The sequence below is a fragment of the Triturus cristatus genome, chromosome 2_1 (genome assembly GCF_964204655.1).
Source record: "Triturus cristatus chromosome 2_1, aTriCri1.1, whole genome shotgun sequence".
NCBI lineage: Eukaryota > Metazoa > Chordata > Amphibia > Caudata > Salamandridae > Triturus > Triturus cristatus.
Genome location: NC_140581.1, coordinates 995,856,165 through 995,869,892, shown reverse-complemented (window position 1 = coordinate 995,869,892; position 13,728 = coordinate 995,856,165). Strand labels below are relative to the sequence as shown.

Here is a 13,728-nt window from a genome sequence, read left to right as displayed (position 1 = left end):
GAAACCAGTTTTAACTAGAAATGGGTAGATTGGTTAAAACATTAGTCATATGGACGGAAAGGCAGGAGAACTTTGAAAATATGTATAAATTAGGGATGTGCAAAATTCACTTAATTTCCTTTTGCGTATTTCCAAGACATTTTGAAAATTACATGCAATTATGCGACCCGCAAAACTAGCATTTAGCACAATTTTTTGTGCAAAATGTGTTCCAGTGTATATTTTGGACATGTGCGAACACAAGAACGCATTTTGCACTAAAACATGACACTAACAGCTGCCACTCACATTCTATTCATTTATGTTGGTACCGTGATAGGATTTTTCCCCAAACAAAATTCACACAATGTGGCGTAATGCTGTAATTTTCAGACCTTTTTGTAACGCGGAATGCCAGAAGTTATGCCAGAAGTTATGCAGGATTATGCCGGCGTAACGGAAATTTCACATTTGCATAGTAGAAATGCATGCTTTGCAAGTATTTGCCCACATGTTTAGCCTATACAGGTGACCTATGTGTCCAATAAGTAATTTTTCACATATAGTACCAATATCGCCCAATACCATTTGCATATCTTCTTTGTCATCCATGCTTGTCTACCATGATCACTGTCAGTCACCCTTTACGCCCTACCTAATCAATCTTCCTCTTGCACAACATCTTCATCCTCTCCCATTAGATCCATTTGTTCTTGGAGTTCCTATGCTTATTTGTTAATTGAATTTGTGTCGCAGTATTCATGGATGTTACCACAGATACCATCTTCCAGATGGTACCCGTAACTGTTGTTGCATGCTTTTCTTATCTCAGCACTAGTGATATCTGTAAAATATAAGCATTTTAGACGCATATGTGACCTAGTTAGATCTTCACCAGATCTATAGATGTCATGGACATAGCTAAGTGAGGTATAGGACTCTTCTAAGCATTGTTAAAAGACATAAGACACTTTTCTCAAGAATTTCAGGAAAAAAGGACAGGTGTCAAAGACATTACTAACAGAGGAGTCTACGAAAGGCTTATACATACTGTTATTTGCCAGAGAACCCCAGAATCAATTGATTTGGATGTATACGTGCTGCTATAGAGAAAATTGCATTTGTATTGCCTGTGAATTAGTCAAGGACAGAGACTGGCTGTTCCACGGCTTGTGTTTTATTCAACATTCAAACGATTGCTCATGTGTCTACCAAAAATACATTGTGCCCATTTTGCATAGTGAACTGTAGCAGACAGATCTTAAGAGATGCTAGGTGGCACTAGAAACAATTGCTATTAGCATTATTCTACCATGACATTTTTTGCCATTCAGGCTTACAGTGCAATTATTATACCTAAAGAACCATTGCTACCTGAATGTTATTTCATTAAAAGGGAGTCCTTGTAATCATTTCCCTATGGGGAATTATGCCATCAAAATATGCTGCCACTAAAGATATGGAAAAGACTGCCCCAGTAGAAATAAATGTCTTTATTGTTTTTTGTAATAAACAGTTATTCCTTCGTAAACATGCTTCCATAGATAACAAAACAACTGTTCCCTTCGTGACGTATTTTATTCACTGATACCACCTTTGAGCAGTGCAGACACACTGCACTGTTATGACCCACATCCCTTCCCCGTAATTAATACCTGAATCGTTTTACTTACAAATCTTGTAGTTCAGTTTTTAGTCACTCATAAATGTATTAAAAGAGGAATGCTCGTGGTGGCATGTGGTTCCGAAATCAATATCGTATGTATAACCAGTGCACCCCCTAGGGTGATGCTGTCCTACTTCATTCAGCTTTATCAGCAGCAGAATATTTCCGTCCATTGATCAGCCAATCCGGACCTCTGAGAGGTGTTAGCTCACCCCTGTGGATAGGGCCTTCAATATGCCGATACCAGCCATAATGCAAAACACTTTACCTGGGAAATGCAGTTCATTTTATGTCTGGCAAATTCTCACCCAACAAGCTTAACCAAGGCGTGCCTTGGAAGTCCCAACCCTGAAATGCTGTACTGTGATTTACCACCTCGTTCCAGTCACACCTATTTTTTTTTACACGCCCACCGGACGTGCCAGAAACTTGCAGTGTCCTTCCTGCATCGAGGACATGGAGACACATTACTTGTTTTCACAGTAGCGGCTGCTAAGGGGCAGTAGTGGTGAGGCGGGGAGGGAAGGAAGGTTTAAAAGAGAAAAACAAACAGAAACATAAAAAAAAATCTTCAACTTACCTTATCGGCGGCTGCCTCTCCTCCGTCCTTCTTGCCACAATGCAGGAACAGGAAGTACCCATGGTTCCAGACTCCTCTAGCCAATCCCAATACTGCTCATAGGGGCGTCGTGATTGGTCTGATGGCTGTGGTTCAACACTCAGATGAGAACAGGAAGCCTGTGCATATTCCTCACCAGGCTGTGAATATGCAAAATGCGCATGACTTCCCGGGCCAAGACGGTCGGACAAACCGTCATGTACACTTGGGGAGTGCCTACCTCTCCTCCCCTGCTATTTGGACAGCCCTTCCCCGCCCAGCACCTGGAGATCTGCTAAGGAAAAATAAAATAATAATAACCTGGTGTTATTATCGTTTTATTTTTCTTGTGGGGCGATACTCCTCTGCCTTAGTGGAGGACCCGCCCTGTGTTTTCATCTTGTGCAAAATAAATTGAGTTGGGTAACATCTTATCAAGCATTTCTAAAGAACTATCTTAGGCATATTATTTCTTGAGATCTTCCTCTGTGATAGCATGCTTGTGGTAATTCCTTGTCTGAAAGTAGTACTCCCCGAATTGCTCCCCACTTTAGCCTTATTTTAATTGCTACAGAACTCAATGGGAACGTGCTTTTTAAAAGGCTAAAATGTGTGTACCTCCATCGCCTAATAATTTTGTAGCCATATTACTATAGTTCGATAACTACCTTCTGTCTTTATGTGGCCCAGTAGCCAGTCCAGCAAAATCCTGTGGATGACCCCTGGGCATGCGTAGCTGCTGGGTAGATGCTGAAACACAAATTCAATAGGCCAGGTAGCTATGTAAAAGCCAATTGTTCTGGCTTATAACTGAAAATGCAAGTCAGACTTACTTGCTTTGCCAATTCTTTTTTCAAAGCTTCCAACAACAAAAAACTTATAACAAAAAAAAATAAAACCAAAAAAAAAAAAATTATAACGATCTGACCTCAATGAGGACTGCAAAAGTGCTATTGTTCGCTACTGCTAATTATTGGGCAACATCACTTTATTTGGATGAATTTTTGAGACCACATTTGATACTGGTTGTTTCATCACATCACCTTTTGGTTTCGTCCAGAATTTGATTCTGCATGAGGTCCGTCTGTCCTCCATGAAAGGACAGTTCCCAGTTTGGATTGTTTCTGATACCCAGTCCGGCCTATCGTCACCTCACATGTTGCAGCTATTACCGATCCCACCTTTCGCGTATGATGATTCCACTTTGGAGACAGTCATGTGGATGGCAGCTTTTGTTACCCTCTATTGGTAACCCGTTCCCGTATACTACGGACACTCAACACATCAGCCAGTTCCCATGAGTACAGTTCGTGTGTTATTTCCTTTTTACTCTTGTACCCATCGCAAATGCCTAAGGGCTACCTACAGTTATGGGGCCAGGTTAATGTACACTAAGGCTCAGATTTGTTAATATATTGCACCAGGTTTGCATTAATTTTGTAACGCAAACCTGACACATTGTGTTATGTTGGGAATTACTATCCAATGCAAATCAGTACTTGAGTTGGATGGTATCTAAAAGCAACGCAAAGTTGTGCTATGCGCTAGTTTTAAGGGGCATTCCATCGGAGTTGCACGGGCGTTCCTCAACCACCCATGGGGTTTGATGCAAATCCCTATCTACAAACAATCATAGATAGGGATTTGCACCAAAATTTACATCTCCTTGGGGCAAAAATGTTTTCATTTCTCCTTGTTTTCCTGCATTGTACAGCACACATACAAAGCAGGAGAAGTGTTAAAGGATGACTTTTCTACTGGAAGGGTCCGCTTCCAGTACAAAAACTACCCCTTACAGAACCCACGCGCCATTTTACTATAGTGCAAGGGTATGTGCATTGGCGCATGGCAGCCAAAAGTGCACCGGCGCAGGATAAAGAGGAGAGCAGGCATAGATTTACTAAAAAGTAATGTATAGCTACTAAGATGTGGCACTTAGTTTGCACTAGGCTGCAACTGTATCTAGGCCTTCGGAGTCCACTTAACAGAGAGCAATTCTACCTATTGGCTGTTTTAAGATGCCAGGTTTTAGGTCCACGATTGAGATAGGTGTTCTAATAGGCTATCCCGAAAAAATAGGAAAAAGCTACTGTGTATGTTGGAAGATTTCAGCACAGTAATGAGAGCAATCACTGGCACATTTCTAGTCTATATTAATCCCACTCCCTGGCTGAAATACTTTCATTATAAATAGCGTGCCCCTATAAAAAGCTATCAGCATTGTTTTGCTATTGGAAGATGCAATTGCAATGGCTGGGTGTGAAGTTGGCACCTGACTACAGCTAATTAGAACTTTACATAAATTCTTGTAATTGTAATTGCTTTTATATAGGTCATATGTGACCCCTGACGAGGAGTCAAAGTGCTTTTTGGCGAGCAGTATTTGAGAGAACACTCCATATAAACACTGAGTAGCCTTTTAATATACAGTTCAAAGTTATTGTACTTCTTACATTTGCAGTATTATCGTGCCAGTATGTCTTCATCCAAATTGCTTCACACTTAATTTTCATTCTCAGAATTACTGTAACAGCTATGTTGTCATCAGTATTACAAGGCCATATGCTGCCAGCTGATCTTACCTGTCTTACTAGTGTCCTAGTTTTATGCATGTTTTTATTACTGAAGCGATATGGGATAGTGAACCATGAACTCGCCTACCACACCCTTAGGGCAGGGCTTTACCATTAAACTTGTATTTTCCAGTAAGCACAGCCTCATCGCAGTAACTCATCGGGTTGCTGCTCACTGTAAATCTTGTGTATGACTACAAAATATTTGGGGTATAATACAACTCTCACCACTTTTCCAGCTCTTTCAGCAGCTCTCATTCCTAAGCTGCCAACTGGGCCAAGCAGGCAGCCATATTTAAATTCTGACTCAATAAAGGGTATCATTATAAAATGTGTGCTCTTCATGGCCTCCCAGTGTAGTACCAAAGGGCAGTGCATTGCTTCTCTCCCTGGAATATGCATCTTCCTTCGGCTGAACGTTTTTTGCGTTCCCCCAGGTATTAGCCTTAATGTGTCAGGACTCAACGAGCTTCTACAATGACCATGGACAGATATTCTCTTTGAGCTAGTTGCGAGAAAAAAACCTGCATTGGTTATTTTACTGTCACAGATATTAAAAACTCTGTTTTCTTTATCTTTTAATCATGATCGAAACTCACAACTAATCAAATTTACAGTGGAAACAAATTCTGAATCCCACAAGTCATGGGAGAGGCTCTCTTTTCAAGGCCTCTGGATTCTGGAAGACAGTTCACTTCACTCACTGATCTGATTACTATTTCAGTGTCTCTCACCCTCTTCTTCCCAATACTCCAAGACAAAGTGTTGAAAATGTATTCCTGATGGACCGAACACCTTTTCGATTCTGCCCGTAGTCTCACGCCAATTACCCACACGGACCAACATCTCGTGTGCAATCTTTGCCTTGTGCCTGATTTTTGTGAGGCTGATTGTGATGCCTGTTAGTCTTTATGATCTAAAAAGATTCTCGAGGATCGAAGGGCACATTGGCTGAAAATGTTTCATCACACTGAATATGACATGACATTTTCGGAAAAGAGCATGCCCAGGAAGAGCATGCTGCAGAGGAGGAAGAGAACCCTTTCTCCATCGAGGAAATTTCCGACTTCGACGTGGAGGAGGAATTGGAGTACACCCTGCTACCTGGGCAGTGCGTGAGTACTATTGACCCTGACCCTGTTTCTCCACCAAAAAAGACCTCCAAACCTTCGCCCTTTCCATTATTAGATGTTGCCAGACTGCCGCTGCCACTTGGCCATGGTTTGATCCGAAAAGACACTTCGGATGCACAACCCTCAGGTTCAGCCCTGAAAACCTCCACCAAGGTTAAATCCTTGGTATTGACCTCCTTGGATTTGGCACATGCATCGGTCTCTTCCCACTCTTTTGAACTGACCCGGCAGCTGACTCCTTCTGCCTCGGTGCGGGCCAATAAGCACTCCTCTGCTTCGAAAGCCTGGGTTCCGAAACCAACAGAATCTAAATCCTCAAAGCAGTCTTCAGTTCCAAATCCATCTGAGACAAAAACTTCGAAACATTCTACAGTTTCGATGTCTCCTGTTGAGCCTACCCTCAAAACCATGGATATTAGTCAAAGGAAGATCAAAATTCAATACAGAACTGGGATAGTAATGGCCTCTCCTCCACCAAAAAAGCAATTTACTTTTAAGGAGTTTTTAGACACTCCTGTGCCTCTAAAAAAAGAGGACACAGGACACTTCTACAAGCCCTACTCATCATCCTCCACTTCCTCCTCCACCTCCACCTCCCCACCCTCACCACCTTCATCATCCCCTCCATCATCCCCTCCTTCCTCTCCTTCATCTCCACATCATGAACCTATAGATGCTACACCTCCAGGCTCACCTAGATCAAATACTTTGGTATGGGAGACCTATTAGGAGACCCAGACCCACACCTAATGATCCAGATCTATATCCAGCTAGACCCTCCCCTCCTGAGGATGCTTGTGCCTATCAACAGGTTATTGCTAGGGCAGCTACCTACCATGGTGTTCAGTTACATAAGGAATCATTAGAAGAAGATTTCCTTTTTGGCACTCTCTCAACACACAAGGACACACAATATATACATATGCTTCCTGGTATGTTGCGGAACACTGATGATATTTTGAAGGAGGCTATCCATGGCAGGGTTATTACCCCACGGGTAGATAACAAAATATAAACCAGCCCCATCAAACCCTCTGTTTATACAAAGCAGGTACCACCAGCCTCTATAGTTGCTACCACTGCAAGTAAAAGAGCTAATAGTCAAGCAACTGGAGATATGCCACCCTCTGAAAAGGAGAGCAAGCAAATTGACGCAGCAGGGAAACTGGTTGAAGCTCAAGCAGCTAACCACTGGCATATTGCCAATTCCCAGGCCCTTCTAGCTCGCTGCGATAGGGCTCACTGGGATGAGATGAAACAGTTGTTACAACATCTCCCTGAGGAGCAACGTAAAAAGGGGCCACAAATTGTGGCATTGGGTCAGGCCATCACAATAAGTCCATCAGATGTACCTTAGATGCATCCGATACAGCCGCAAGAGCAATAAACACCAGTGTCCTTCTCAGCAGACATGCTTGGCCCAGGTACTCTGGCTTTAAGCCAGAAGTACAGCAAGCAGTTCTTAACATGCTCTTTGACAAGGATAATCTTTTTGGCCCTCAGGTTGATATCACCCTAGACAAAATGGAAAAAGATACAGACGCTGCTAAAGCCACGGGTAATTTGCAAACTAATACATCTAGAGGCTCTTTTTGTCGCTCAGGTTACAGGGGGGATATAAATCCTCAAACACTGACACCTGCACTTCCCAACAGAAGCAGGGCCAATCCACCTACTCCAAAGGTTTTTCAGGGGCTCCTTTAGAGTTGGTAACAATAAAGGCAGAGGCAGGGGGGCATCCACCCATGAAGCATCCTCCACTGCAAAACAGTGACTGCCTAACCCTTCCCCCTGACCGCACAGCACCTGTGGGGGTAAGACTTCAGTTTTTCCATCCAGTCTGGGAATCCATCACCACAGATCAATGGGTACTAGCCATTATCCAACATGGTTATTGTCTAGAGCTCATTACCACACCACCCAACATCCAACCTCGCACTCACAGGTTAACACACGATCACTTAACACTTGTGAAGCAAGAAGTGCAAGCCCTTCTCCTCAAAGGGGCCATAGAAGCAGTCCCTCTTCAACAAAAGGGCATAGGAGTATACCCGCTTACTTTCTCATTTCAGACATGGATGGGTCCTTAATACCAGTCTTGGATCTCAGACCACTCAATGACTACATCCTCTCAGAACATTTTCACATGGTCACTCTACAGGATGTCATTCCCCTTCTACAACAGGGCGACTTTATGGCCACACTGGACCTAAAGACTTTTACTTTCACATACCCACACACCTTGCTCATCAGGTTTGCTATAGCAGAGAATCACTACCAATTCAATGTTCTTCTGTTTGGAGTCCCTACCGTGCCTCGTGTTTTGACAAAGTGCTTGGCAGTAGTGGCAGCACATTTGAGACGACAAAACATTCACGCATTCCCATACCAACACGACTGGCTAATCAAAGCCAGCACCCATCAACAATGTAAATAACACATTCAGTTGACAGTAGATCTACTCTACAGCTTGGGGTTCACCATCAATGTCCACAATTCTCACCTTCAACCTCTACAGATTCAACCATACTTGGGAGCAAAACTCAACACACAGTTTGGGTTAGCCTATCTCAGTCCAGCTCGGATACAACATTTTCAAACAATTCTACCTCACTTCACAGTTTGGACTGCCATGCGTCTACTGGTAATGATGGCGTCTTGCCTTGCCATAGTTCCACATACAAGACCACACATATGCCCACTGCAAGTGTCTCTCTCACCAGTGGTCTCCAGCACAGGTTCACCTGCAGGATCTAGTGTTGATAGGCTGCCACACTCAGTCTCTGCAATGGTGGAATTGCAACAATATGTTGAAGGGGCGGCCTTTCTTGGACCCAGTGCCTCATATCATTCTAACCACAGACGCATCAGAAATAGGCTGTGGTGCGCACCTACAAGGCCTAACAATACACGGTCTCTTTGATGTCAAACAACAGTCCCTTCACATCGACTACTTGGAACTTCAGGTAGTCTTCCTCACATTGAAAGCTTTCCTTCCTCCTCTATCATACAAGGTTGTCCTAGTCTGGATGGGCAATATGACAGCCATGTACTACCTACAAAAACAGGGGAGGACACAGTGATCTCAGCTGTCACACCTTGCTCAGACCATATGGAATTGGGGCTCTTCACCATCATTAATCTCTTGGAGGAATATCAGCTGTGAAATGACAACATTCTTGCGGACTTGCTCAGCAGGACACACCAGCAAAACCACAAATGGGAACGCAATCTAAAAGTTCTCCTTCCTTACTTTTACAAGTGTGGGGTTCCCTCAGATAGACTTATTCGCCACAGCCGAAAACGCAAAATGCAAAATCTTCGCCTCCAGGTTCCCACACCACGATCCAAGGGCAACGCACTGACCAGGAGTTGCCCAGGGAAATTTGCCTACACTTTTCCACCTCTCCCTCTCATTCCATTTCTCATTTGGAAACGCAAGCAAACATCACTGCACATGATCCTTGTAGCTCCCACCTGGGCATGTCAACACTGGTTCACAACCCTACTAAATGTTTCCTTAGTCCCACACGAGAAGCTCTGCAACAGTTTGGACTTTCTCACTCAGGATCATGGACAAATCAGACACTCGGATCTCAGGATGCTCAACCAGCGATCTGGCACCTGAGGTCTTAAAATTTGGTTACGTGAACTTACCAACAGACTGTATGGACATTCTTAAACAAGCATGCAGACCCACAACTAGAGCTTGTTATGCTGCAAGATGGAAATGTTCTGTTTACTACTGTCAACTTACACAAATAAATCCCCTCAAAGCCACAGTATAGGACATTATTTGTGATTTGCTACATTTACAAAAATCCAATTTAGCATAAACTTCCATTAGGTTGCATCTTTCTGCCATAGCTGCCTGTCTCCAAAATACACAACATCTATCCCTCTTTAGGATTCCAGTCATTATGGCATTCATCGAAGGACTGAAACAAGTAATTCCACTTCGTGTACCTCCAGCACTCTCATGGAACTTAAATATTGTATTTACTAGGCTCATGGGTCCTTCTTTGGAGCCTTTGCACTCATGCTCCCTTCAATTTCTGTCATGGAAAGTGGCATTTTTAGTTGCTATTACCTCACTCGGGCGTGTTGGTAAGCTCCAGGCATTAAGTTACCTTAGCAGTACCTTTCTCTCAAGTACATAAAGACAAACTGGTTCTTCGTCCAAATCCTAAAGTAGTCTCAGTTTCATCTCAATCAATGTTTTGAGCTTCATGTGTTTGCTTAACCCGAATTTTGTTACAGAAAGACGTGTTGATACTCTGGATGTAAAAGTAGTGCTCATGTTCTACATAGATAGAACTAAAACTTACAGAAAAATGAAACAAATGTTTGTAGCCTTTTCTCCACCTCACAAAGGCAACCCTATATCCAAATCAGCCATAGCTAGGTGGATAGTAAAATACATTCAGACTTCTTACATAAAAGACAAAAGGCCATTAAATTGTAATTGTATTTATATAGTGCTTACTAAACCTAACACAGCGTTAAATCGCTTTTCGGCTAGTAGCTCGCTACTCCGGAGCCCAAAAATGATTAGTGCTGGATTAGTAAAGGGAAATATGATTTCATTTGTGCAGTGGACATGTAGACCTGTTAAATGAATAGGGGAATGGAGGCATGGAAGAGGGAAGAGTCTAGAAAGTGTCATTTGGGACATCATAGTAGTCAGATGAGATTTGGGATAAGTAAAAGTAGGGATACACAAGGGAAGGTAACTGAGCACATTGCACTGGTAAAAAAGGAGCAACTATAGCCTTTTTGGGAAGTATCCCAATAACTGATATTTGTGTGTGGTTTAATTTGTTGTAAACCACACACATTTACTAAACACTACTGTGTGAATGTTTTAGCACGCCTTCAAGCTAATGTAGGTCAGGCAGTGCTACATACCCCTTTCAAACTACTGCAACTCCCACAAGCTATCCACCACTTCTAAAGAGGGACGGCTTTACAGTCTCTGCAGAGCATGTATATCTACAGCCACACATGCCATCGAACGGATTATGTACTTACCCTGTAAGCATCTGTTCATGGCATGTAGTGCTGTAGATTCACATGCGCCCTCCGGGTTAGCTTGTGGACATTGCAGTTATGTTTTGACACATTCACGTTAGCACGGATGTCTCTATTGTTACATGTTCCTTACATCCTTTTTCATCCTCCTGCGGGAGAACAATCTACAAAGGAGTCGATGCCCATGCGCAGTATTACCAAGAGGAGGAGTCACTCTACCTCCTGACTCGAAAAAGTTCTTCAAAGAAAAAAAACACGTTCAACTTTGAACCAAACACCAGATGGCAGGAGTATGCAGAGCATGTGAACCTACCGCACTACATGCTATGAACCAATGCTTACAGGGTAAGTAACATAATTATTACACAGTACAGTAAATACATCACCCTATTCTGCCTAACTTCTAATGAGGGTCTAGCATGCGCGGGAGAGGGTCTAGCGTGCGCGGGGAGGCATGTTAAAAGTAATAAAAATAACAAATTAAAAAAACTTACCTAACACATCTGGCCACCTCCCGTGTTGCATCGCTCCTGCTGGCCTCTTTCTTGTCCCAAGGCAAAAACCAAAGGAAATGATGGACGGAGTGTTGAACATTGCAAGCACTCACCCCCAGTCAACTGATCTGGGTTTAATCCATCACCGTTCTTTAGCCCACTCTGCCACCCCAGTTCAGACATGGCCATATGCAAATCAGTCTGACCCTGTGCCTCATGGGAACAGTCCAGCCCGTACTGCCAAGCCATGTCTTCCCTGGACCGGAAACAAGCTTCCTAGGACCGGTTTCTGGCATTTCAGCCGTCTTCAGCCAGGCTTGCTTGAATCCAGTGGCAAAGTGAGCAAGGGACTCACGTCTGAGCATACCCTGCCAACTTATGGCGAACAAAGCAAAAACCAAAGGAAATGATGGATGGAGTGTTGAACATTGCAAGCACTCCCCCCCCCAGTCAACTGATCTGGGTTTAATCCATCACCGTTCTTTATCCCACTCTGCCACCCCAGTTCAGACATGGCCATATGCAAATCAGTCTCACCCTGTGCCTCATGGGAACAGTCCAGCCCGAACTGCCAAGCCATGTCTTCCCTGGACCGGAAACAAGCTTCCTAGGACCGGTTTCTGGCATTTCAGCCGTCTTCAGCCAGGCTTGCTTGAATCCAGTGGCAAAGTGAGCAAGGGACTCACGTCTGAGCATACCCTGCCAACTTATGGCGAACAAAGCAAAAACCAAAGGAAATGATGGACGGAGTGTTGAACATTGCAAGCACTCACCCCCAGTCAACTGATCTGGGTTTATGGCCATGTCTGAACTGGGTGGCAGAGTGGGCTAAAGAACGGTGATGGATTAAACCCAGATCAGTTGACTGGGGGTGAGTGCTTGCAATGTTCAACTCTCCGTCCATCATTTCCTTTGGTTTTTGCTTTTTTTTTTGCTCTTTCTTGTCCCAGCAGCCACTGGGACAGATTCCCACCCACTCCCCGTGCTGCAGGATTGGCCTGAGCGGGAGCTAAATAGATGTTCAACTCAGGTCATATAGTCTGTAAGGTGTCTCCAGCCCGGCTGCTGAATGCACCCGGGCTGGAGAATCCTAAGTGTGCATGTGTGTTTTGGTCCTCCTGAGATGGCCTGCCAAACACATATGCGTACTTAGGGTGTGCACAAGCAGTCCTCCTCCCACCTCCCATGCCCGCCCCTCCATGCACAAGCTGGCTCGGAGCCAGCAAACGAAAAATGAAACGATGCTAGAGCATCGGTTTTATTTTTCGTGTGCTGGCTCTGCGCAAGGCAGTGGGGCTACACTACTCTGCCGGTGCGCAGGAGCCGCCCTGCATAAGCAACTATTTGCATCCACCAACACTTGAATTCACTGATACTTAATACCTGTATATAAATGATGCACAGTATGTGAATCTAAAGGGGATTCATGCTGCAAAAGAAATGGGTTCTTTGTAACAAAACGTTTTGGAGCTTGAAACTCTATACTCACATGTGACCCTCCTACTTCGCTGTGGTCTTACGCTTGATGTCACAGTGCGTCGTCTCGATTCTGCCTATGAGCTATGGCCAGAAGAAAAAAGTTTTAGAATTTTACAAAGTTTCCAGACCCAACCCTGGATGGAGGAATAATGCACAGCATGTGACTCTGGGGACCTTCAAGCTTCAAAATTATTGTTACTGGTAAGTAATCCATTTCTTTGGTCCACAGCTGTCAGACTTTGGTTTGTTACTATTTGACTAAGATAAAAGACAGTAGGAGGGTAAAGACAGAATAATTTCATTTAACAAGTGGATGTTGAAGGCCAACTAAAAGGTTAGATGCTAAGTGAATCTTGATGGTAGTAAATGCATTGTGATAGACTCAACAAGCTTATTACCACAGCTTCAGGGTTTAGGCAGCAAAAATCCACATCAACAGCTGATTTTATTTCAGGAACGATGAAGCATTGACCCATAGATTATTTAACGCAACTGGAAAACCTTTAGCACTGGGCAATATGCCAGTAAACTCCCTTATTAATAATCCAAACAATGGCTGATACAACCATTCCACATAACTAGTAGCACCTGTTGCTTTCCACACTAATAGACTGCAAAATTGTTGAGGCAGATGTATAAAAATATTATTTAGTGTCCTCAAGGAAAATGCATATCTAAAAAAACCTGTGCCAGATCAACAATTTTCACAACAATGTGCAGTAGATCAGCCTACATAGCTGATAACCCCTAATCCCCACACATATTAGCCATTTCT

At 43.5% G+C, this 13,728-nt stretch overlaps 1 protein-coding gene across 1 annotated transcript in view; it reads left to right on the top strand.

The window, feature by feature from the left end:
* Positions 1–13,728, top strand: part of ACER2 (alkaline ceramidase 2) — a 93,870-nt gene that overhangs the window by 74,782 nt on the left and 5,360 nt on the right. The window lies entirely within an intron of this gene.